The sequence below is a fragment of the Hemitrygon akajei genome, chromosome 9 (assembly GCF_048418815.1).
Source record: "Hemitrygon akajei chromosome 9, sHemAka1.3, whole genome shotgun sequence".
NCBI classification, from domain to species: Eukaryota; Metazoa; Chordata; class Chondrichthyes; order Myliobatiformes; family Dasyatidae; genus Hemitrygon; species Hemitrygon akajei.
Window position 1 is genome coordinate 51,706,270 of NC_133132.1, and position 26,751 is coordinate 51,733,020.

Here is a 26,751-nt window from a genome sequence, read left to right on the forward strand (position 1 = left end):
GATGTTTTGATCACCAGGCAAATCACTGTGGCAGAGCAGATTCACCTTTACTGAGCATCTAATTACGGTACATCAACCAAGATAAAAATGCTCGAGATTGATGTTGAATACCTTACACTCCCCAGAACTAACTTGCTGTACCTTAAATGCACTGAAATTCACCGTGTAAACATGCAGAAGTTTTATTGTACACGTTATGTTTGTGCCAAAAAGACCAAAGTTGTAAGCTGAACTACTTTAAGTATTTTAAGAAACTGCTTACAGGATGCGATTATTCTTAGAGACTCCTGTGAAACCAGTATAAGGGCTGTAAGAAACAATCACAGCATTGTAAAACCCCTGGTATACTCCCTCAGAAAACTTACTTTCAGATCTGTAATGCTGTGCCCTAGTCACACAAGTTGTGAAAACAGTTCATTTGGTGCTGATTCACAGCTCTCATCACAAATCAAAGAAGATGCTGCAAACATAACGCACGTGTAGAGCCAGTTATTGGGTACATCAAATCTGACAAGGCTAGGTGCAAAAGTTGAAGGGTTGGGCTTTTCAGTAACCCCGTCTAAGCTGGCATGAGTTGAAGCAGAACGTTGGGACCAGCAGCTATTATAATTCAACTTCTTTAGACAAGTAGGCTTGACACTTCAGGATGACACATCAAACTGCAAGCAAATAATTCAAAGCAAGACAATTCTAATTTGGGCTTTATTTGCTGCACCTCACACTTCAAGCATTAACTTGCATGCTTATTTCCAGTAAATATCCTTGGATTTCCACTCGACGTATATGAGTTAGAGATATTTAGTACTCAAAAACTCCCTACCGTCCTCAATTTAATTTCTCTCCTGACAATTATTGGTCATGTCCTTGGCAGCTAAAATAGAACTAGTGGTGAATTTGATTGGTATGGCTCTGCTTTTGAATTTTACAAAATAAAAACAAGATGCTGGAGGAACTATCAGTGGTTAGGCAGCATCCATGGAGGGAAAAGGACAGTCAGCGATTCTGGACTGAAAGATGGAAGAGAAGTAGTCAGTGAGAAGAGGTGGAGCAAAAGCTAGCAATCAGGAGAATGAGGGGTGATTTGGCAATGGTGATGATAGGGTTGACAATGATGGATAGCAGAGGAAGATGGTGCATGGAATCAAGTAAGGGAGTTGGAGAGGCCAAGTGGGAACAGTGGGGGGAGGGTAAGCTACACAGTGGGGGGAGTGGGAGTGGGGTGCAAGAGTGGGGGGGCGAGAGCGGGGGGCGAGTGGGCAAGAGTGCAGGTGTGAGGGAGCGCGGGTGTGAGGGCGTGGGGGAGTGTGGCCATGAGGGAGCGGAGGTGTGAGGGCATGAGTGAGCGTGGGAGTGTGGGTGTGAGGGAGTGATGGTGTGAGGGCGTCAGGGAGCGTGGAAGTGAGGGTGTGGGGGAGCGTGGGCGTGAGGGTGTGGGGGAGCGTGGGGGTGAGGGGGAGCGTGGGGGAGTGGGGAGTGAGGGCGTGAGGGAGCGTGGGTGTGAGGACGTGGGGGAGCGTGGGAGTGAGGGTGTGGGGAAGCGTGGGTGTGAGGGCGTGGGGGTGTGGGCGTGAGGGCGTGGGGGAGCGTGGGCGTGAGGGAGCATGGGTGTGAGGGTGTGGGGGAGCGGGGAGTGAGGGCGTGAGGGTGTGGGGGAGCGTGGGTGTGAGGACGTGGGGGAGTGTGGTCATGAGGGTGTGGGGGAGCGTGGGTGTGAGGACGTGGGGAAGCGGGGAGTGAGGGCGTGAGGGTGTGGGGGAGTGTGGTCATGAGGGTGTGGGGGAGCGTGGGCGTGAGGACGTGGGGGAGTGTGGTCATTAGGGTGTGGGGGAGCGGGAAGTGAGGGCCTGGGGGAGTGTGGGCATGAGGGTGTGGGGGAGTGTGGTCATGAGGGTGTGGGGGAGCGGGAAGTGAGGGCCTGGGGGAGTGTGGGCATGAGGGTGTGGGGGAGTGTGGGCATGAGGGCGTGGGGGAGCATGGGCATGAGGGTGTGGGGGTGCGGGGAGTGAGGGTGTGGGGGAGCGTGGGTATGAGGGTGTGGGGGTGCGGGGAGTGAGGGCGTGGGGGAGCGTGGGCATGAGGGTGTGGGGGTGCGGGGAGTGAGGGCCTGGGGGAGTGTGGGCATGAGGGTGTGGGGGTGCGGGGAGTGAGGGTGTGGGGGAGTGTGGGCATGAGGGTGTGGGGGTGCGGGGAGTGAGGGCCTGGGGGAGTGTGGGCATGAGGGTGTGGGGGTGCGGGGAGTGAGGGTGTGGGGGAGTGTGGGCATGAGGGTGTGGGGGTGCGGGGAGTGAGGGCGTGGGGGGAGCGTGGGCATGAGGGTGTGGGGGTGCGGGGAGTGAGGGCGTGGGAGTGCGGGGAGTGAGGGCGTGGGGGAGCGTGGGCATGAGGGTGTGGGGGTGCGGGGAGTGAGGGCGTGGGAGTGCGGGGAGTGAGGGCCTGGGGGAGCGTGGGCATGAGGGTGTGGGGGTGCGGGGAGTGAGGGCATGGGGGAGCGTGGGCTTGAGGTTGTGGGGGTGCGGGGAGTGAGGGCCTGGGGGAGTGTGGGCATGAGGGCCTGGGGGAGTGTGGGCATGAGGGCGTGGAATTGCTTCTAATTCCAACACCTGTACTCTCTCGTGTCTCTATTTTGAACTTCACATTTTTTATTTACACCATTAAAAGAGACGGGGCACTTGGCTCCACCAGATCCTCTTTAAATTATCTAGGTTACCGAGGAGCCTTTTCCATGTTGCTTCTCTCAGAAATGCCCAGAAAGCCAAACAAAACAGATAGATCACCTGAGACCATTAGAACACTAGATATAATGTGTTTGCCACGCAACTGAGCAGAGTGCGAGTTCACAAGATTTTTGAATGATGAAATGAAGTTAATTTTTCTCCCCCACAGACAAGCTAAATAAAACTTACTTTGTAGAATCAGCTCAAGCTTCATTTAGTTAGCTTAGCAAACTGGGGGAAAAAATTACAAAGCTCAAGCATCTGAAGATTTAAATTTCAATTGTTAATCTGGAGCAGCAAATGAACAATTGCATAACTTTGTGTCTTCCAAAAGGCTAAATGCCTATTATTCTAAGTGTCATTCTCAGCTTGAGATGTACTATGTCACACCTCTCAAGCAGGGCTGCTTGCAAAAACTGGTCAGATTTCAATGATACCTGTACTTTTTCTTGCTGCAGCATCATTAAATTTTAGTTTTTGCCATTTTCTGCTGTTGATTTAAAATCATGGACAATACTGACCAAAATAATTGCCTTTTACCAAAGACAGAAGTAAACAGTATCTGATACAGAAGATGGGTTTCGGCCCGAAACATCAATTGTTTATTCATTTCCACTGATGCTCCCTTATCTGCTGAGTTCCTCCAGCACTTAGTATGTGCATCTCTGATAAAGACATTTTTTTAAAAAATTGTGCAGAAGTACTAAAGTATACCCTCGAGCCTACAGAGATGATTTTGCATGAGCAATGTATGCATGAAGTCAGAATCAGAATCAAAGTTAATATCACCGGCGTATGTCATGAAATTTGTTGACTTTGCTGCAGTAGTACAGCACATAGTGCAAAAATAAAAATAAATAAAGTAGTGAGGTAGTGTTCATGGGTTAAATATTAATTCAGAAATCTGTTGGCAAAGAGAAAGAACCTTTTCCCGAGTCATTCAGTGTGTGCCTTCAGGTTCCTGTATCTCCTTCCTGATGGTAGCTATGAGCAGAGTGCATGACCTGGGTGATGGGGGTCCTTAATGATGGATGCTGCATTTTTGAGGTAATGCTCCTTGAAAATGTCCTGGATACTAGGAAGGCTAGTGCCCATGATGGAGTTGACTAAGTTTACAATTTTGCAGCTTATTTTGATCCTGTGCAGTATCACACCGCCCTCCCCACCCCCCCCCCACCCAGTACCAGGCAATGTAGCCAGTTAAAATGCTCTCCACAGTACATCTGCAGAAGTCTGAGTGTGTCTTTGGTGACATACCAAATCTCCTCAAACCCCTAGTGAAATATAGTCACTGTCATGCCTTCTTCGTAGCTGCATCGATATATTGGGCCAAGGATAGATCCTTAGAGATGATGACACCCAGGAACTTGAAATTGCTCACTCCTTCCATTTCTGATCCCTTATGAGGGAGGACTGGTGCACGTTCCCGCATCTTGCTCTTTCTGAAGACAACGATTACTTCTTTGGTCTTACTGACATTGAATGCAAGGTCGCTGCTGCGATACCAGTCAACTAGCGGATACATCGCGCTCCTGTACACCCTCTTGTCACCATCTGAAATTTTGCCAACAACAGTTGTGTTGTCAGCAAATTTATAGATGGCCTTTGACCTGAGCATTTCTGAAATCTGTTGATTAACAGTTTATAGCAACATCACTTGTCTGAATCAATGTTCAGCAGAGCAACAACTGCACTGGGTTATTACACTGGGCAGGAACTGGCTCCAGTGCATTCACATGTCAGAAGGTAATTCGGTTCTATTTCCCCTGAATGAACAGCAGTGGCCAGTAGTGTTTGGCCAGCACTATGAACAGAATTGATAACAAAGCTCCTGTCCCCACAAGGCAAGAGCTCAAACTTAAATGAGTAAAAAAAAAAGTTTCTATCTCACCAATAACTTTCTCACTCTTTCAATTTCTACTCATCTCAAGATTCTTGTCTGAGTAGTTCACAGTATAAAGTACTCATCTTCGAGAAAGTAAAAAAAATTGGCTTTTGATTATTTCCAAAACAAATTATTCAAACAAGTATGTGTAGACAATCAGCTGTTACCTTGAGCAGCAATAAGTAATGCGCAAGCAAGGGGGATCTTCAGTGGTAAGGCCAACTGTTATTTGCATAACTAGTGCACGGGAGGAATAATCAGCACTGTTGGATCTAGATTATACTAGTCATTAAAGCAAATAGTTGCAAAATAATTATCTACTCAAGAATTAAAGTGCTAAAGAGAAACTCACACCAAGCTATGACCCAATAATCTGTTGTATATATCTGGGGATAGCAAGAACTTCAGCTGCTGTAAGTGGTCCACTGAACGGTCAATCAGCTGTGCATAAAAAGACACCACTCACATATGTTGTGCAACTGACGTTGGACTAGAAAGGTCTCTGGATCACCACCACACAGAAGTACAGTACACCATGTTCGGTAAACAGCACGATCCTGCTTCCTGTTTCAAGTAATTCTGAAACATAAACAAAAGACAAAAAAACTGACCAATATAGCATCTAAAAAAAGTCATGCACATTATTTTAAGCAATAACAGATATCATAATTCACACAGCAAGGCAAATGGTTGGGCATTTAGAAACCAGGAGCATTGCTTTTTTTTTTAAAAAAAGTGTTTACAATGCTACAATATATTGATGGTTCTTATTTGTCAAGTGGAACTTTTAAAAAACATATAGGACTCTGTTGTAATCAAGATAAAAGAGGGTGAATTCATGATGATGCATAGAGCATAACAGCAGAATACAGGCCTTTCAGTTCACAATGTTGTGCCGATTTTTAAAATCTACTCTGTCAATCTAATCTTTCCCTCCTACATGGCCTTCCATTTATCTTTCACCCATTTTATCTACACATGTGCCTATCTAAGAGGTACTTAAATGTCCCTATGTATCTTCCTCCACTACCAATCTGGCAGGATGTTCCACAAACCCACCACACTGTGCAAATAATTTATCTCTTACATCCACCCCCCTCCTCAATACTTTTCTTCAATCACCTTAAAATTATGCCCCTTGTATTAGCCATAATGTTGGCTAATGCTGTTAGCAAACTTGCTGAATTCTGGCACAGAAGGCTGTACAGTCCAAGTATCTGAGTATATAGACAACACAGAAACTGACGGATTTCTTGACAAAGCATCTCTTGCTCTGCAAAATCATTGACTTGAAAATACCTATTTATCTCTCTTTGGAATGCTACAATTGAATCTGCCTCCAAAATTAACTCTGGAATTCCTTTCCAGATCCTTAATATTAGCTGTTTAAAAACTGTTTTTTCTGTGCCATTTTCCAGTTTTTGTCAAGCACCACAATTATGTGTCCCCTAATTCTTGATCTCTCTGCCAGTAAGGAAACACTTTCTCTATCAATTGTTTGTACCCTTCATAATTTAAAATATCTTTTCCAGGTTACCTCACAACCTTCTCCATTCCAAAGGGGGCAACCTGAGACAACTAAAACCCATTATCTCTGGAAACATGGTCAATCTTTTCTGCATTCTCTCTAAAGCCCCTTACCTCATTACTAAAAGCAGGTGTCAAGAATTAGATACAGTTCTCTAGATGTGGCTGAACAAATGTATGATGTCATTTTGGTTAGAGATTTCATCAAAGAAAAAATATATTTTTCTAGCGTATTCCTTTCTCACTGGCATTTAAATGTTAACCTGTAACTTAACTGTGCTTTTCAAAGCAATTAAAAACTGCTGCAAAATGGCCAAAAAATTATTTCAATTTAAATTTGAATAATCAAATGAATAGCTCCAAATATTTGGGATCATTTGAACAATTCTCCAGAAATGTAATTAATAATATGTACTGAAGTGGTAGAAATGTATTCCAAAGCAAAATAATGACACAAACCAATTTGCAATCCCCCCTCTCTCTCTCTTTCTCTCTCTCTCTCTCTATATATATATATCATGATAGTCTGCTGCCTCAGATATTTGACATTTGTCTACTACAGGAAACACATCATGAATAATCTTTCTGAAAAAACACTGAGCATTTTGCACTCTGTTCAATTAGAAAAGTTATATTTTTAAATTGCACCCTTTTTCATTAAAACTTTTTTTTCTGTCCTAAATTTGGTTGAGTGTTGGTTTTGTATGCCGAATTGACAAGGAAATAACAGGCTCAGCTGACAAACCACGGTCAAAGAAAACAACTTGCGTCAGAAATCATCTGTAGCGCATAGATTTTAAAACCCAGCTAGTGTACAAATGCACACTTCTGAAAACTTTCAAATCTAACCACTATTAAAATTTGTGCGTCTACATTTGTCTTGTCCTCAGAGAGCTATGTTGGTTTAGCTGAGAAAACTACCCACACACAACAGTGATATTTTCCATTTTTCTGCAATTCGTTTACAGTGCAGGAGCAGCAACTTACATGTGGTTTTCTCTATTGGGAACGAAAATGACTGAGCTAAATCATACTAAATGCTAGTAATGGAAAAAACAGAACGTGGCAACAAAGGCAACATTCAACATAAAACATGTTAATAGCTTAATACTAAAATTAATATGAATGATATTTTGATTCGTTTCCATCTGACTTTTTCCCAAGCATATTAAAGAAGTAGTGGTGCACTCTGTTTTGCAGTGGTTATTTCAAATGCACAATTAATATTGCAGGTTTTTATTTCAATTGTAATTAAATTGTAAAAACGGAACCTAGAGGTTTAGTTGAAGCTTCTCCAAAAATCAACTTAATTTTAATTAACAAATTATATGGGGTTTCTTTAAAAACAAGAGAGACCAGATAAGTCTCATTTTTGCAATGCACAGTTTAATCAAAAAGCAACGATAATTTGTTTTTTTTTGTTTGGTTAAAGGAGGAGGATGATGGCTGGAGACTGCCAATAAACTAGATCAGTTTGTGAGATTTTCCTTACGTTTAATGTAGGCAGTGAAACAAAGCTATACCTATCAAAATTTCCCTGCGGGTGATTACACAGAATAATCAGCAAAGCCATCAAGTTTCAGTTTGACTTATTTATATATGTATATTGTATACAAACGTACACATACACTTGACTACATAAAGTAGAACATAACCTTACTTTGTCCCACATTCTAATTGCTGCTTACTTAATGCTCCATCGGTGGCTTATCCTAAATGCGAACTTACAAGCTAGATGATTAGCCATTTTAAAGCATGCTACTTTTAAAGTATCGAGTACAATATTAGTGTATCTGAATGGACTAATCTCATCATACTCAGCTGAAAATCTAAATAAACTGATTTAATTGTATGAAAACTTTACAGAAAGTTAATACCATAACATTCTGATTGATTTGTTTTCTTTGTGAGTAATCCATGTCCCAAACACACACAATCAAAGAGTTTGGTGGTGGTCTGTCTTTGCACTTGCTATTTTTTAAATGTTTTTGTGTGCTTTGTTATCAGTCTTGTTTATCAGTACTTGTGGCCAGATCTTATGCTTTGTAGAGAGCTTTTTTTGTTCGCAGAGAACTATTACACATAGGCTAAACGAGTTCTGCGAACAGCCTGATCCTGTGCTTAGTAAGTCGTAGCCAATTTCAAGAAAACAATTTTCATCGAGTAACTACCAACATTTCATTCCACACAGCTTTCAACCTGTGACTTCATATTAGTTTTCACCCTTATCAATAAAGCAGATCAAAGAAGTCTACTCTGACCTTCACAGAAATTATTTCTACATTTACAAGGCTCAACAGGTTGCAGAAGAGCAGTAATATTTACAGCACATACACCCACAATTATACAGATTATAATGTATACAAAAATTCGAGCTCTTGCACATCACTTTAGTCTAGCTGGAAGAAGGCTGCAGTGCATTTTACATAAGTCGCTCAACCTGATATTCTAAAAAATAATTTGTGTCTTTTTTGGCATGTTAAATTCAGGAGTAACACAGCATGTAAACTGTAAAAGTGTCTCTAATTCAAATTGTGGTTAGAGATGTCAATGTCTTAGTACCGATATAGAATGCTGAAACTGCTTAAAATATGTTTCCACCTTTTTACCCAATATAGTTTAGCTAATGTGCCCACACAGTGCATGAATGAAGGAGTTTAGAGTCATGACACATTCTGAAACTACCGACTATATAGCTTTTATTCTTCATTAAATTTTTGCACTCAAAATATCAAATGTATCTGTTCCTCAAAAGCCGGATACCCCTAAGGTGGGCCATTGTGAGCACAACATGTAGGTCTCCACATTTTCCAAAAAGCAACATTCTTGAATATGATTTCTAAAATATAATTAATATTCAAGCACCCGAATTAAAACAGCCAACTATACCTATGTGTATTCATATAGAAAAAATGGTGCTATTATAATTAAATCTTTATACTGAGAAGAAAACCTTGAAATAAATTCTGTTTACGACATACAGCTAAGCTATTTACAACCACTAAGAAATTGAAATGGAGTACTGTAGAGCTAAACCAATTCAGCAGTCAGACACAACAACTTTTTGTGAAACAGTTAGACAAAGAATGCAATAACAAGTTGTCAATAAGGGCAATCTTTATCTTTTGACAACAGCATGGACACTACAATACTTCAAAATTACAACTTATAAAAAAAAAGTTATACTACACCCACACCATCTACCCAATACAATGATTTGATGTTTCAATTTGTATATTGAGATGGAAAAACCTGCAGATTATTGGTGCATGAGAAAACTTAAATGTTTTAATTCAACCGCAACAAGTAATAGATTGTATGCATTCACTGGTATTGAACAAATAAAGAACAGGTGCCATATAGCTGTCTGATATCCAAATACGTGGAAAGTTTACTACAGAAAAATTCTAACAAGGTCTCAATAAATTGGAAGTATATCAGCTCACTATTAATGCCTTTAAAAATCATTCCTTTCATTAGGCTGAGTTCAATTAACCATTTAGAGGGTGGACATGATCTTGGTTTTACTAAAGTAGGTAGTCAACTGCATATATTTGTTTTCTACATGAGAGCTTTACATTCCTTATTGAAAATGTATTCCACCATCATGAAAAGGAAACTATTTAAGAATATTGAAATTTCAACTATAAAAATTAAGGGTTTATTGCTGATACTAACATACAAAATTGTAATAATTTTCTGTAGCAATGTAAATAAAATTCATTATTCTACAGAGTTAGGTAAGTCCTTGATTGTAGCGTACTTTACATATAAAATGTAATGGAGCAGTCCTTTCTGTAAAAATGACTACATTGTAATGATTCTGGATTTTTTAACATTTTTTTAGTTGAACAGTTCTCTGATGACTGGTGGAGAAATTACCACAGAAATACTGTACGTCTTAATTTAAATGAAATGAAAGAGTTTCAAAAATTACAATGGAAGCAAGATGCAATAGGTTAAAAAATTATGAAGGTAAAATTTGAGGATAAAATTGAGAGGATTAAAATTGAGAAAATAAAAATTGAGAGGATAAAATCTGACATAGTCAGTCATGTCCAAGAGTTGCATTTTCAACCAGCCTACCTTTGTGTCATATTTCAAGCTTCAGAAAACATACTAATTTCACCAAAAAATATCAATCATCACACCCACTGAAAAAATATGAAGAGCAGTTCAGGTTGAAGATGGTTTTGCAGTTTTACCAAGCCCACACATGATAAATTTATGAAACTTTAAGCTTCTGTGCGATGCAGTTAATATGACACAAAACAGTTTCGCAATGACAATAATTAGGTCATTGTTGTTGGGTGTTTTTCCAAACTGATTTCACATTAAAATGCCATGGCATTTCCTTGTTTTAGTTTCTTTGATACCATAGCATTGAAGCAGATGCGGCTGTTAAAGTTTTAAGTTACAGATAGCCTACGGCTGCTATCAATCATCAAACCTCCCTACATTTAGGGACTAATTTTAGTTTCAGCAAAAAGCACAATTTGTGGGTTTTTAATTACCGTGTAAAAAGCAAAAAACCTTTCACCTTTGTCCCTTTGGTGAAGAACAGAAAAGTGCAACTCAAATGGTTACCAAATACATCGCAAATATAAATCCAGCCTCTCCACATGAGACTACCTGCTATACAACAGACCATTTTTATCCACAGCCTTTCTTTGTCACAGTAATTGCTTGGCAAAATTAGACTCACTGATTTTGAAAAATAAGCAAATAAGTAAATAAAAATCAATTTTATTTTTTTAAAGAGAAGTGCCATGCTTTGGAAATTTGTTTTAATCGTACAATTTGCAAGAAGAAAGGAAGTAAGCTGAAGCACACAATAAATTTTCCTTATCATCATTACTCTCAGAGTGAAATAAAATTCCTAACCACATAATTTATGCAGTATTGAAAAAAACTTCCCTTCCAAAAAAAACACATATGCTTTAGTTACAAATCGTATTTAGTAAAAATCAAATAGTATTAAGTGTTCTACTGATAGAAAATGTTAGAGACTGCAATTTGAATTGCCGTTAATTCAGTTATCAGCTTTCAGTCGCAATGACCTTTCAAGGGATACCTAAACTAGTAGTTGCTACACCCAATGATTAAAAGGACTAATTGGTATTATCTTGCATCTATTTCAGTTTCATAGTAACAACTTGAAATACATTGCAAAGATATGCAAAACAAGTAATTACAATTTTAAGACTGGTGTCTTGATAATTCTGCCTGGTTTGCATTGCTGTTAAATTCTGTTTAAGGTAGGTAGATTGACGTCTTAGAGTGGGTTTGGGTTGAAGGCAGTGTTGGGGTGGGGGGTTCACAGTGCTGGAGAAAATGCTTCAACTGAGTGAAAGTTGAGCTGTAAATAAAGCAATGCAAAAATATCCACAGATACCCACGTATTGAAGCAACTTAACCATCAGAAAATTAAGAAAATTTTCCCCATTCCTGATGAAGGGACTCGGCCCAAAAATAACGACTGTTTATTCTTTTCCATAGATGCTGCCTGGCCTGCTGAGGTCCTACAGCAATTTGTGTGTTGTTTATCAGAAATATAAATTTGATGATACCTGCAAATACTGCAGCAAATTTGTATTCTAAATTCTTATTTCTACAAAAATTCTAGGGGAGTCTAGAAGGGGAGTCTAGAATAAGGAAAATATCTGTGAATTTGATATTAATTTTTCAGACAGTTTGGTACCCAATACTTTTGAATCCCACAATGTCTGTGTCTCCATTGCCTGGCAGAATTATTATCCTTTGATTGCAGCAGTTCTTCTTGAATACAAGTTTCTCATTTACCTTGAGTCATTTAAAAGTTTGTTTAGAAATTCACCTCATTACACACAGTTCCCACGAGAACTTCCCAAGTGAGCTCCCTTAATTGCTACTTCCCAGGTGACATGCCAGATATATTTAGTGAGCCAGCAAGATAAATATTATTAAAGTCTAAGAAACACACTCTGCTGCACGGCAGTAACCATGCACGCAACAGACAAATCCTGCAATTTGTTATCTACCATAAAATAAAATTTGCCACACAATAAATGATACTGTAAAGGTCATATAATACTAGGTGATTTCACATTGAAGCAAATGCTAACCTTACAGCCACAATCGAAGGCAAGTAAATGTTATAGGTACTTTAGTTTTCAGTGCTTGCGTGGTTATTTGTGACTCATTGCACAGTGTCTGATAACCTTTATTCATTTAGTTATCACTCATCTCTCAGTACTATTTTCAATAGAAAATTTAAGAAAAATAAAAAAAAATCTAGTTGTGTTTGTTTAAAATTGAGCTTGATGCAAGGTGGTTTCAAGTGCTCATGATGTAACCTATTGAGTGTCAAGTGTGCAAAACAGGATAGGAATTTGAAAAAAAACATGCACCTAAGACTTACTGCTTTTAGCTGTTAAGACAGCAGTGCAGATGACAAATGTTTTCTGCATGGAGTCACATTCACAGCTGCAGAAATTAAAGTGTACACTGCTTTCTTTAATTCGATTCATGCCAGGCAAAATATGCAGTGAACTAATAAAATTTTAATGCTTTTAAGGAAAATTATTTTCTTCTCATAAATAACCAGAATAGCCAATAATGCCTAATTACATATATGTTGCAAGGGTTGTATACAAGTCGCTATGTTCATGTATAGATGGTCAGTGTTGGCAGGACCTTTGACTAAGATAAGCCTGGATTGTTCATGACCAGAGATTAAGTAACTGGTTGGCAGTCCACTTATGAGCCATCTCAAGAGTTTTTTTTAATCCCCATTCCCCAAGCTTCATGAACTGAGGCTAAATCCAGTATATCCGAGAGTTATCCCCTGACAGCCAATGTGTCCTCCTAGCTGCTTCTTACTGGCAGTGAAAGAAGCCTGACAACAAGGTGTTTGCTTTCTTCACTTGGGTGAAGAAAGACAGCATCAAAACTTGCTTTAAAAATGAAAAGGGAAGATAAAACTTCCACTTTCACAAGAAATTGGCTCATGTGCACACCTCCCCCTCCCCGAGTGACAAGTTGATTCAAATATTCAATTGAAGGTGATTTAGACCTTTAAATATACACAAATTGCCATGATCTAGAATGTTAGAAGAGGAAGCAGAAACTGTTGCAACTTTCTAAAGGGAATTATATAAATATCTGTAAAAGCAAAACTTACACAGGGGATTGGAGAAAACACTGGGAAGTTGGACAAATCTTGCTTCAAGAATTAGCACAGGCGCATGACCTCCTGTGTAGTAGGATTTAATGATTCTGTGTAAATGTTTTTCCAAACCTTCATTGAGCTATTCAAATATGTATATTTATAAGACCAAGAGCACTGCAAAAGTTTGGTTCTTTATGAAATGTGCTGTGAAATCATGACGCTTATGAAATGCACAGTAAAAGAATATTGTACAGGTACAAAGCAGTTGAGAATGAGATTGTACAAAAAAAAATTCAACAGTCCCAAAGCTTTGTCCGTCCACAGATTCAACAAATTGTGATCTGTACAGGAAATGCCAAGAGATAAGCAAGATGGATGATGGAGGAGGGGATTGAGGTGGGTGACTGGTGAGGACCTAAAGGGGAAAAAAAATCAGGTTACACTCGAGTTCTTCAAATAGATATTTAGCTCCACCTGGCTGACACATACCACAGTCTAACCCAAATGGCACGCCACATCACATTAAAAATAGAATTGTAATGGTTTCCCCCAATAGAAATATGAGAATACTTATCATAGAGTATAATAAAATATTTGGCCAAACAGGACCAGAAGCTGAATGAACTACGTCTGAAGTAGCTGTCTTAAGTCTCAGCAGGTTTAATGTCAAGAGCTTAGGGAGTTTAATACCATAACTCAAGGCAATTTTTCCCCACCTTTCCAGGAATGTCAGCAAAAAGCTTACATTTCACTGGTACTTTAAAAATTATCACAAGACATCTCTCAAGTCAATCAGAAAAAACTGGCATTGCATTAAGTGAAACTCAAAAAGTTGATCAAGGAGGTGAAGTGAGATTTAAGTAATACCTTAAAGGAGAGAAAGTGATGCAAGGTAAAATGGTTTGGATTAGCAGCTCCAGACCCCATCGGAAGCACAGATGTCAATGGTCGGTTAAAAATGCATTACAGGAGAGGCCAGAATTTCAGGAGCGCAGATTTCTCCAGGATTGTAAGGCTGGGTAAGGTTATGAAGGATAAAAGAGCCCGAGTTCATAAAAAGGTTTGGGCAGAAGGACATGCTGCTGCAGATTTGTAGATTATGGGTGATGTAAATCATGGATTTTTGCGCATGTGAGATCCAGGTAACAGGGAGTACTGCCAATCGAGCAAGTTGACGGTAATTTGGTACAGTGGTTCCAAGAACTATGTTGCAGAAACAGACATTCATGTGGTTCTGACAGAAGGGCTCAGAGAGTTATGTTATGTGGTAGAGACTCCAGGGATTTCACTCCCAGTGGGGGCAATGTATAAGTAAGTGAGGGATAACACAGACAGTGAATGTAATCCAGAAAAAGAACACTCCACAAAGTGAAAAAAACTAAGACAAGTGTGCATTTACTTATTTCTAATCAACCACTAAACTTAAATTAATTAAACTATTACATTTACATTTCCTTCTTACTCCAAAACAAAGAGTGAATAGAACAACCACCGTGAGACCATTTAGCGACTTTCTATTGACCTAGTAAGAAAATACAAGCTTCATTTTTCCTGGGACAGAGTTAAAACACCAAATCCCCCCCATAATGCATACTTTCAGAGATTTATGAAAAATTTGTTGTAAGAGATAGTTTTACTTAATTCTTCAGTACAAAAACTATTAACCTATGTCACGTACTGCCTGCCATACAGTTTGGTCAGAACTATAGCTCTAACAGGGAAAACTTGACGCAAAGCTACTGCGTAAACTTTGTAACTAGCATTGGATAATTATCTCTCGCCCATTTAGTGTGTTTCACGATCACTTTCTAAGTCACATTTTCAAGCATAATTCAGATAGATAATGGAAGCAAGGAGTGTATCACTATGTTAGTGTATCACTGGTTACTTAATGAATTTAATTTGGTTTGAAGCTTGGAAGTAATCTTCCTTTACACTAGAGAAGAAAGGAACAGAAGTTTACAGCAATAGACACAACTTGCTTGAGGAATTGCGCAGACCAGTAAACAGCTGATGTTTTGGACCAAGACCCTTCACCAGTTCTGATGAAAGGTCCCAGCCTGAAATGTCAACTGTTTATTCTTTTCTATAGATGCTGCCTGGCCTGCTGAGTTCCTCAAGCAATTTGTGTCTATTGCTTTGATTTCCAGCATCAGCAGGTTTCTCTCGTTTGAAGTTTACAGCAAGGCTCATTGCTCCAGATCACGTTCACACATACATGCTCTTTTTATGTAATTGTTATTAATTTTGAGTAAAGCTTCAGCACTAACTGGATGTCATTTTTCAAAAGATTTATTTCTGGTTGGCTGAACAAATTTCTAACCTGCTGAATTGTCCTTGACAATCACATTGTTCCAACTTAACCCAAAAAGGTTTAAGTGTAAAAGTACGAAGGTGGAGCAAGGATATTAAAAAAGCATTTTATAAATATCCCACAAAGTAAAGCAGTCGCATTCCTGTACCATCAAGTAATGGGAGATCCCCATTCTCCCATGCTCAGCCTTTTCATAGCACAACCTAATTACTAATTTTTTTTTCCTTTTAAGTATTACTGCAGGTTATTTGCACAGACTTCCCTCCATGGTTTTCTTTCGAAAACAAACAACAATTTAAGGCATAGGAAGAGAACTCTGCACAAGAGCTTAAACGGAAATAGATAGCATGTGAATTATTTTAATAGCAAATGAAAATAGTTTACATATGTGCCTTATTTTGAAAGTCATATTTTAAAATTAAGAGCCAACCTAATAGTTACAAGGTATCAACTTTAGAGCAGGTATTATATAAAGGACATGGGTTACTTGCAAATTAGGTAGTACAGAGTCTTCTGGAGAGGAATGCTCACAATTTGGTAGAACTTCACATTAAGTTTGAAAGTGGTGTGGTTAAACCTGAAACTAGGGCCTTAAATTTAAACAAAGTCAGTAATGGAGGTATGAGTGGTGAGCTGACCGAAACGGATTAGGAAATTAGATTAAAAGAAACAATGGTAGATAAATAATGAAAGTGTTTAACAAAATACTTCTTAGTTCCAACGAACCTATATCTCTTTGAGTAACAAAATTTCTATTGCAAAAGCAACATTGCTGTGACTCACTATGGTTTATGCTGGTTCCGATGTGAAGACAAGAAATAGTAGGCCACAGGGATCTATCTGTACATGGCTCTAGTTAGCAGTTCACAATCTGTATCAGTGATCTGCATGAGGGAATCAAGTGTGATATATACAGGTTTGCTGATGATACTAACTTGGGTGGCAATGAGCTGCAAGAAGGATGCAGAGAGGTTTCAGGAGGAAGTGAGTGGGAGAGAACGTGGCAAATGGAAAATAATGTGGGAAAAATAAGGTCATCAATTTTGATCAAGAAAAAAGAAATGTACGTTTTAAAAAGCAAGAGCAAGAATAGTGCTGGGATGCAGAGGGTATAGATTTACACAAATTAAACATTCAGGTACAACAAAGCAAAGCAGTATAGAATATAGAAAGGCACAGCTGAGGAACAGACCCTTTGGCCCAGGGTGTTGTGCTTAACTAACTAATTAAGCTAATGGCATCTGATATCACCTTCTGTCCACACATGGTCCATATCAATGGCTCAGTGGTTCCATTTAATATCAGAGAATATATACAATATACAACTTCAAATGCTTACCTCCACAGACATCCTTGAAAAGAAAACCCATAAAGAATGACAGCAAAAAATTTGAGAACCCCAAAGCCTCCTGCCCCCTCCCACACACAAGCAGCAGCAAAGCAGCATTACCCTCCCCTCCTCCCGCTTATTCTAACACAAAGCATCAGCACTCCCACCACCCACCATACAAACAACGGCAAAGCCCCCGAAGAGAGATCGTGGTCTATAGTCCTTCAAAAACAGTTCCAACAGTTCTACATCCCTCAGGCTCTCTCTCTCTCTCTCTCTCTCTCTCTCTCTCTCCCTCTCTCTCTCTCTCTCACTAATATATTCTTGCACGTAGACATCTAAAATGCTTCCATCATATTAGTTTCCACCACCACTCCTGGCAGTGCAGTATGTAGATCTTTATTATAAGATGATTTAAAGTACAGGAGCCGAGACACCCTGCTATAATTATAGAGATGCTGGTTGGACTGCACCTGGAATATTATGTCTGCTCTTCTTATCCATGTCTGATAGAAAGAATGCCATGAAGGGTCAACAGACTGGTGGCTGGGATGGGAGGTTGTGGTTAGTGGGTTGGATCTGTGTGCTTTTGCGTTTATAATAATGTGAAGTAATTTGAATGAAAATATACAAAATCCTTACAGGATTTGATATTGTAGATACAAGATGGCATCTCCTCTCAATGCACTGCCTTGAAACAGTCTCAAAATGAAGGGTCAGCCATTTAGATGAGATGAGAACAACTTTCTTAAGCCTTGGAGTTCTCTGCTCAAGAGGACAGTCGAGGCTTGGTCTTTGATTATATTTAAGGCACAGACTGATAGATATTTTAATTTTAGGGACTCAGAGGCTATGGTGTTAGTGCAGGAAGCTGGTGAGGAAAAAGATCAGCATGATGTTGAGAAGTGGAGCAGGCTTACGGGTTCAGTGGCCTACTCCTGGTTCTTCATTCTCAAGACAAAGGTAGCTTAAAAAAATCAGCAAAGAATGAGAAGGCAGAATACAAGAGAACAGCAAACATGCAAAAAAACAGATGCTGGAGCTTCGAAAAGTAGACTATTAAAGGCGGATACAGGAGGAAGTTATGCAATATAATCCAGAAATGTTATTAACTAAGAATATCCTAAATTTATAACTCTGAAGCATCACTTTGATGTTGAGTATTGTTATTAAAGGCTGGAGATATTTTAATGTTTCCCTCGTGTGCAGTTTGGTTTACACTTGGAATTTCAGCAGTAAGGTGCTAGATAATTAATCCATGGTAGGAACCATAACCAAAATTTGAGTATCTAAGTTGTCACTTGCCAAAATAATTCAAATTGAATATCTCTTTAGTTGTTTAAAATATCTAAATAAATCAGTTTTTTTTTTAAATTTAAAAGTAAGCTTTGAAAGTAGGATACTGAGATATGACCCAGAAAAAGTGCAAAAATAGAACTTATATTCATAACAGTTGTGATAAACCATATAAAAGATAAATGCTGAGAAGATAATTTTTTAATGTAAAGATGAACTTATGTAGAGAAAACCAGTGGAAAGCCTTACTTTAAATAAAACTATTACACAGTTGTGGGTGTGTTTGGAAAGAAAACTGCATATTTGTTCCAGTTAGAATTGTTGCATAGGATAGATATTTAATAGCCTAAACCCTTAGATTCTACACTGGAAAGTATAGAACTCATCTTTCACATTACACAACATTCATATTGGCAGCCCTGAGTTACCCAGGTTTGAATTTTGAACAGTTCACCACTATTTCACCATCTATCACTATTAGTAAGAGTTACAGCGACACAATCCAACAAGGAGGTAGAATACAAGTAACAAGAACAGGAACAGCAAGCAAAATCTAACATAGGTCGCCCATTGGGAAATTGACAAGAGTGCACATGCAACTGCTTTTATAGCCTGACCATTTTACTTTGCAGTGAAGTCTTGTTCAGTACTTATCCAAGGTACTTGCCCAGTGGGGCCAACCAAATCCTCAGTTTCGTTACCCCGTTATGTACCTACTTTCTAATGAAGGGCAAGCAAGGACTAATTGTCAGACTTACTGCTTTCTGTAAATAACCAGACATTATAAACAATATTGGTTTACACCTATGAACTGTTGCAGGGGCTTCCTGGACCCCTCGATTAATGGTAGGGCATGAAAAAGGTTGGGAACCCCTGAGCTATTGTGTTGGCTATGATTGGTTATTCTATGCTGAATCACCAATGGTCAACCATTCAAACCAAATTAATTGTCAGAATTTAGCATGCACTCTGTGGAAGATGGAATCAGGAGAATCAGCTGCTTTGGGAAGCTAAAACCTTCAAAGGGGTTGAGGAGGCCAAACTAAAATTTATAACGTACTTTGATTTAGAATAGAATTTCTAATATTTATAAATGATGGTAGTTTATGTAGACTTGGTTTTTAAATGCTACCATTTGAATAACATTACAATATTTTTGAATGTTAGAGATATTTAAAAACTATTACTTTGACAGTCAGCTATCCTAGATGGTAAAGCAATGCCATCTCCATTGCTACAGCTTTGCATCTGTGGCAAAATAAAATCCTGAAAGTAGGTACCACTAACGTCAAGAACAAGAACACTGTAATCGGACTACTGAGCAGTCCCTGAGATCCATAATATAGCAATAAGGGATAAAATAACACAATCTTCCCCCTTATGACTTTGGCCCCTTATTGTATGCCTGCAATGTAACTCTAATACTTAATTCTGCACTCTGTTATTGTTTCACCTTCTGCTACCTCAAAGCCAGTTTAATGAATTGATCTGTATGAAGAGCATACAAAGGCAAGTTTTTCACTGAGCTTTAGTAAATGTGGCAATCGTAAACCAATTTACCATCTGTCAAGACATCCAAAGGTGGACTGCCCACATGATTCCACATGATCTGATCACTTCACTGGTTAAGAGTGGAGAGGAGAGCATGCCTACTTGATCCATGCCCAACAATATATGCAGAGTATTGAAGAAATTACGTCCTAGAGTCAGATCAGGCAGGATTTAAATTCATAAAACATTGGTCCAAAACTCAGTACCGTGAGAAATGATGGGATGTGTCTGATGAGCTCAAATAATCAAGGGACAGACAGCAGTTACTTCTCAATCAGTGGCTTCATTGGAGCTTAGCCATCTGTCACATCCTGATGGAACCTTACCATGTGTTGAGTGTCAAAAGGATTTTATCCTCAAGATTACGTTAGGTTCGAAATGAATGAACTTATTCTGGTTGGGTTTGGATTGGCCAGGCTGGGTTTGGACTTCATCTAAATAATGACGTATACCATCCTTCAAGATTTTTCTCTACCAGCTTGGCTGTCACCAGCTTGTATTCTGTTTGTCCACTTCCTGTTTTATAAATAGTAACGCCATATTTGCAGTCTACCATTTCTCTGTCACCAGGGAGGACTGAAAAAAGGCCAGACCAGCAGTAACTAACAACAAAATGAACAAACCTCGAATTTCTGCGTGGACCGTTGTTTCGATCTACTATGTAAATACAGCAGCTCACAGCATTTAATCCATTTCAACAGAAACTCAACAAGAAGATGCTACTTTGTCATTAACAAAGGAGAGCAACAAAAATTAAGACTGCAAAGTTCAAACGTCTGCACTCAACTTCAAATCTCTCCTCGTCTGAAGTTAATCTTGTAAATTATTTATAATTTGTAAAATTTTGTAAAATTATTTATAACAGTATCACGGGACACCTCATTAGCCAGTTAATTTGACTCCAATTTTGTGATCTATTATGAATATTATTGCACACATTTCTTAAATGCGTGTTAGTCATCCAAAACAATGCTGGCCTGTAGTGATCCTCAACCTACATCACTGAAACTGATAAGATATTACCAATTTGTAGGTTGTAAAATAGCTGCTGAGTTTCACACATTACAGCAGTGAGCACACTTGAAATTTAATTCACTGAATGTAAAGTGTGTCATTGTGCCCTTAATTCATGAAATATGCTGTATAAATACAAGTCCTCTTTCTTTATGTTGTAAGGAATCGTTGGATATATTGGAGAGCAAACTTCAGCATAATTATTTACTCCTTGCTGTGTCTCGAGAAAAAAATACTATTTATTGTCTCATTTTCTTCAGAGAATGCCGTATTTCCCACTGATTAAGAACGAAATCAGTGAAAAGGATCTGAAATATATTGTGGTGCATCTATGAATCATCAAAGAGACGCAAATAGACTTAAATCTAACCGATCCACTCCACAGGGTTACAATAGATGTTCATAAAATATTGCATTTAATGTGCATCACCCTTAATTAATTTGAAGTATCCTTTTGAACAGCTTCTCTGTCTAATATGCCTCAAGTTTCCCAGGAAATTTGGGGTACAGCATTTTGGCATGTTACTGGGCTAGCAATGTACGGGCATGGACTAATGACCTGGACAAGAATTCCAAGCCCACCATGGCAAGTTATGAATTTAATTTTCATTAATTAAATAATTAGGACTGTAAAGCCTTCATCAACAATTAGGATAATAAAAGGAGTGGATTATTTTAAATGTTCTTGAAAGTAAGAAATCTGCCACCCTCAATAATCTGTCCTATGTGTGGTTCCAGATTCACAACAAAGCTATTGCCTCGTAACTGCTTGCTTACTTGTCCACCGCCACACTCAGCACAAGAGTCATTAGAAGCGTATAGAAAGTGATGGGGTAACCAGCAATGCCTACTCATCCAAAATGAATTTACAAAAAAACAAGCATCAAACAGCTGAGCAAATCATCGTCACTCACCAACTTTAACCATATCTGTTAATCAGTGGTCCTTAGCATTGCCGCTAATACGCAGTGGCTCATATCAGAAATGTTTTGAAGTATCTACCTAATCATTTTAAAATTCAAACACTATTTTAGATTTTGTTAGGAAACAAGAACTAAGATAAACAATAATAAAGTAAATAGCCAGAACATCTACTTTTATTTCCTTAGGACATATTTAGCTGGGGGGGATAAACACCAACTGGGTTACCAGGGAGGACTTGTCTGCTCTTTTTTGGAAAAATGAGGATAATTGCCTCATTTGAGAAGTGGCAACTCCAATGACACAGCAACTAGATGGTGTGAGCAAGCCTCCAGAGCCAGGATTAGCGATTGTAATCTTTTGAACTTGCACTTTCACAAAGTTCACTACATTTGGAGCAGAATAATCAGAATCAGAATCTGAATAATCAGTTGCCAAAAGATCGATGATCAGAGAGAAAATATTTAATACAGATATTCATTATTTGACCATTGTGTCCGCACTACACAGCCTCATCCCACCATCTAGCATTCAGTCTGTGACCTTGCAGATCAATCCAAGTACATTTGAAATACGTGCAAGTTTCTGTTTCTATCATCTTTTTGTGCAGTGAATGCCAGCCTCCTACGACTATAGGTGAAAATACACTTTCTCATCTTAGCTCTTCTCTATCTCCTCTATTCCACAGAAGACAAGCCCAATTTGTCCACACTATTGTCACAGTTACGATTTTCCGGTTCTGGTAACATCCCTTTAAACATCATCTGCACCCTCACCAGCGCAATCGAATATTTCCTGTTATGTGGTGACCAGAACTGTATGAAGTACTCAAGCTGTGGTCTAACTTGTGTTGTAAACATCCAGCACAACTCTGCTGCATGTTTTTTTTTCCTTTGCTTTGGATATAAAAGAAATAACCTCGTATGTCTTTTTAAATCCTGTTATTCACAGATTCATAAACAAAGCTGATGTTCTCCAAGGCCCCTGTTACTCCCCACTTTCGATGTCCTTCCTTTCACAGGTATTCCACAAAGATGTGAAAGTTCAATCTATTCTTACTATAATGATTAATACTCCACTCTCTGCTCATCGCACCATGCATTCTCCGTTTATGAAATTTCAGTTAATGAACCACTTTCCAGGAAGCCAGCCTGCTTCTTAGTGGCACGTACCTCCATGGATGCATTACCTCATTCCATTTCTGAATTCCATTTCTCACTGTTCCAAACCACCTGGACCTTCCTAAATTCTAAAGCTTTAAAGGTCTATATTATATTTATATTTTATGTCCTATATTCTAAAGGTTATCTCATTACAGGAACGATATAGATGCTGTAGAGAGAATGCAGAGGAGATTTACGAGGATGTTGCCTGGATTGGAAAGCATGCCTCATGAGAATATGTTGAGTGAACTTGGCCTTCTCTCCTTGGAGCAACGGAGGATGAGAAGTGACTTGATAGAGGTGTATAAGATTATGAGAGGCATTGATCGTGTGGATGGCCAGAGGCTTTTTCCCTAGGGCTGAAATGGCTAACACGAGGGGACAGTTTTAAGGTGTTTGGAAGTAGGTACAAGGTCAGACGTAAGATTTTCACACAGAGTGTGGTGGGTGCGTGGAATGCACTGCCAGTGACGGTAGTAGAGGTGGATGCAATAGGGTCTTTTAAGAGACTCTTAGATAGGCACATAGAGCTTAGAAAAATAGAGGGTTATGCAGCAGGGAAATACCAGACAGCTTCTAGAGTAGGTTACAGGGTCGGTACAACATTGTGGGCTGAAAGGCCTGTAACGTGCTGTAGATTTTCTACGTTCTATTCCACTGTCAAGCACACTGCTGATTTTTTTTTTTAATATGCAGACTTGTTTCTCATGGCCACTGCAATTAAAAAGAAATCTTGGCGTCATAGCAGCACAGAAAGAGGTCTTTTGCCCCAGCATCACATCAGGTCTCTGGAAGATCAATTAAGCCAATCTTATTTCCTACTCTTTCTTTGAAGCCCTACAAATTATTTTTCAGCAAGCACTGAGTTCCAGTTAGAAATTTGTGATCAAGTCTATTTGACTCTTAGAGATGGAGCTGTACCTCTTAATCCAGACAAAATCTCTCCTTATTTTCTCTTCACTTTGAACCCTTCAAATCTTCTGCTGACGGGAACACTAATGGGATAACTTCACTTGCCCCATCACTGAAATGTTCCCACAACCAATGGACTCACTTTAAAGGACTCTTCATCTCTGGTTGGTTGGATTCATGGAAAATAGATACACTGTGTTTAAATTACCTTGCAACACACACAAAATGCTGGAAGAACTCAGCAAGTCAGGCAGCATCTATGGAAAAGAGTAAACAGTCGATGCAGGTTTAAATTACTTTGTTAGCTGGAAGTATCATTTTCTTGGTAGAAAGGGAGGGCCTACTGCTCAAAGAGTGGGTATTGGCAGCTAAACCTGCCATGAAGAATAAACAGGGAAGTAAACTAGTTTTTGAAGATTGGACAATTATAATATAACATCCACTACAAAAATTAGTGGGTACCGTCCAGTCCATCAGGGGTAAAGGCCTCCCCACCACTAAGCACATCTACCCAGGAAAGCAGCATCCATCAACAGGGACCTTCACCACACAGGTCATGCTCACTTCTTGCTGCGGCCATCAGCAAAAAGGTACAGGAGCCTCAGGACTCACCATCACCAGGTTCAGGAACAGTTACCACCTCTCAACCATCAGTCTCTTGAACCAAAGAGGATAACTTCACTTGCCCCATCATTAAAATGTTCCCACAACCTGTGGATTCACTTTCAAGGACTCTTCATCTCATGTTCTTGATATTGAATATCCAGGAAAGGAAAGGAGTTGGGTTGTTTGAAGTTCTTGGTTGAGAGTAGATACAAAACTAAAGGTGGGGGTGTGGGGAGTAGTGTATTGATCGGAGCCTTGAGTTATGGGATGTAGTCCAGTAGTTAACAAAGGAGACAAGGAAGTGTAGAATTAAAGTTGGCATGAAGGGCAGAAGATTGCTAAATGCGAAGGGTCATCAGCAGATTGTGTTGGGGTGGGGGATGGTTTCAGAGAATGTGTGGAGTTTGCCAAGAGTGCAAGTATAGTGAGTGACCTCAAACTGCGTGGTATTAGGGTGCTGATGGCTGGAACCGGATCACCAGAAGGTTGATTGGTGCTGTCTCAGAACTGAGAGGGGTAGAACTACGACCAGAGAAAGTGCAGACTAGTGCTGGAGAAGTGGGGTAGGCAAAGTGGGCAGTGGGTGGTTTGGACCTCAGCAAGCTTGCAGAGGTAAGGAGATTGGAGAAGGTTCTGGTAGAAGCACCTTCACTTCATAAGCAGAGTTGGTGAACTTCTCAAGTGCTGAATCCAGAACTTATAGCTGGGTTTCCTAGATACCTATAAAGAGGCTGGTGATATTAAAACCAGATGGTGTTCAAGGTCTCATTAATATATATGATCAGTAAGTTGGCGCCCATGAAAAGACCATTGTATTCCTTCACCCTTCCATCCCAATAAACCCCTCCCACTCTAATTTGTCCCAACTAATCCTGACACAAACATACCCGAAGACTCAACCCTTTTGCATACACAGTCCATATTATCCAGACATAGGGAGAAAGTTAAATTTAATTGCATAATAAAATTACTTAGTTCTATTCACATGTTGTAAACTTTCCAAGGATAGTAACATGGCTGTTTCAAACTTTTTAACCTCACCAATCCCTGTTAAAATGGTGGAAAATGTGAGTCATATCAATGTGTTAACCATTGACACTCTCATATTGCATGCATTCATCTGCAGTCTTGCTGCTCAGAGGAGGGAACTATATATTGCAAGTACAAAATGATATTTGTAATATAATACTCAGACAAATGCAAACACTAAGAAATTGCCCACGCATTTGTCTACATTCTCTGCACAGATTAGTGAAAGTATGTAACCTTACAAAAGGCTAAATATAAGAGAGATGGGAAACAATACATAAGAGAGCAGGCAGCAGAATGTGGTTTGCAAATCAATGTTCTCAAACTGTACATAAGAGAATCATTTATGCAAGTCGAGCATATATCCCGTGCAGGCATAAATCCATTTGTGACAAACAGCCGTGAAACTCACAACATGCCAGACACTGGCTCATATCTCACACAAGTCAAGAGGTCATGCAGTAGAACGACTCGGCAGTCATTGTCTGCACAAGATCTATTTAAAACAATTTCCATTCCCTTTGTTTTATCAGTAGCAAATTAATGCAAAGGGAGTGAACACTGCTCTTTGTCCGTAACCAAGAGACTTTCAGTTTAAAATGATGCTGGTGAATCTCAGCGACTTCTGGCAGGTGACTAACGAGATGAAGAAAATAACAAAATACTTTGTTAATCACACTTTTTCTGGCAAACGATCATCGCAAGTAATAGTCTTAACTTCCCTTTGGATTTGGAGGCAATTTGGTATGGCAGAACCAAGGTGAGCCAGTGGGCCTGTCACCGAGAGCAAGGAACACCTGAGGCTTGATCAATTTAGGTGCTGAGCCGAATTGGAAGGGTCGGATACAGGCCGAATCATGGCAGTGGGGTGCAGGCCCCAGAGTGTACTGAGGCGATTGAACCAGAAGTTTGGATGAAGATTTAAGCATTGAGCTGAGTGGAAAGGTCACGTACAGGCCAAATCGAGGCAGCGGGGTGCAGGCCCCAGAGTGTACTGAGGCGACTGAATCTAATGTTTGGACGTTAATTTTGGTGCAGGGCCAGGGTGTCAGGGCCTGAGGCAAGGGATGGGGAAGTTCAGCTCACTCCTCTGCAGCATTTATTTGGCTCTGCGCTGAACTATGGGTCTCCGACTCTCTTTGTGGACTTCAGTTCAGAACGCCATTTGCATGATTTGTTTCTTTTGTCTCTGCACGCTGGGCATTCGACGGTCATTTTTTATATGGGTTCTTTTGGGTTTCTTTGTTTCATTGCTGCCTGTTAGGAGACAAGTTTCAAATACGTCTAATATAGACAATACTTTGATAATAAATATACTTTGGAATAAATAACCAAAATG

General features: G+C 39.5%; 1 long non-coding RNA gene across 3 annotated transcripts in view; it reads right to left on the reverse strand.

Annotated features, from left to right (window-relative positions):
* LOC140733106 (uncharacterized) overlaps positions 1 to 26,751 on the reverse strand; it is a 539,087-nt gene that overhangs the window by 257,681 nt on the left and 254,655 nt on the right. For all 3 annotated transcript variants that reach the window (XR_012100227.1, XR_012100225.1, XR_012100226.1), the window contains one exon: positions 5,066 to 5,178. This is a non-coding gene — a long non-coding RNA (uncharacterized lncRNA). The remainder of the gene's footprint in view (positions 1 to 5,065; positions 5,179 to 26,751) is intronic.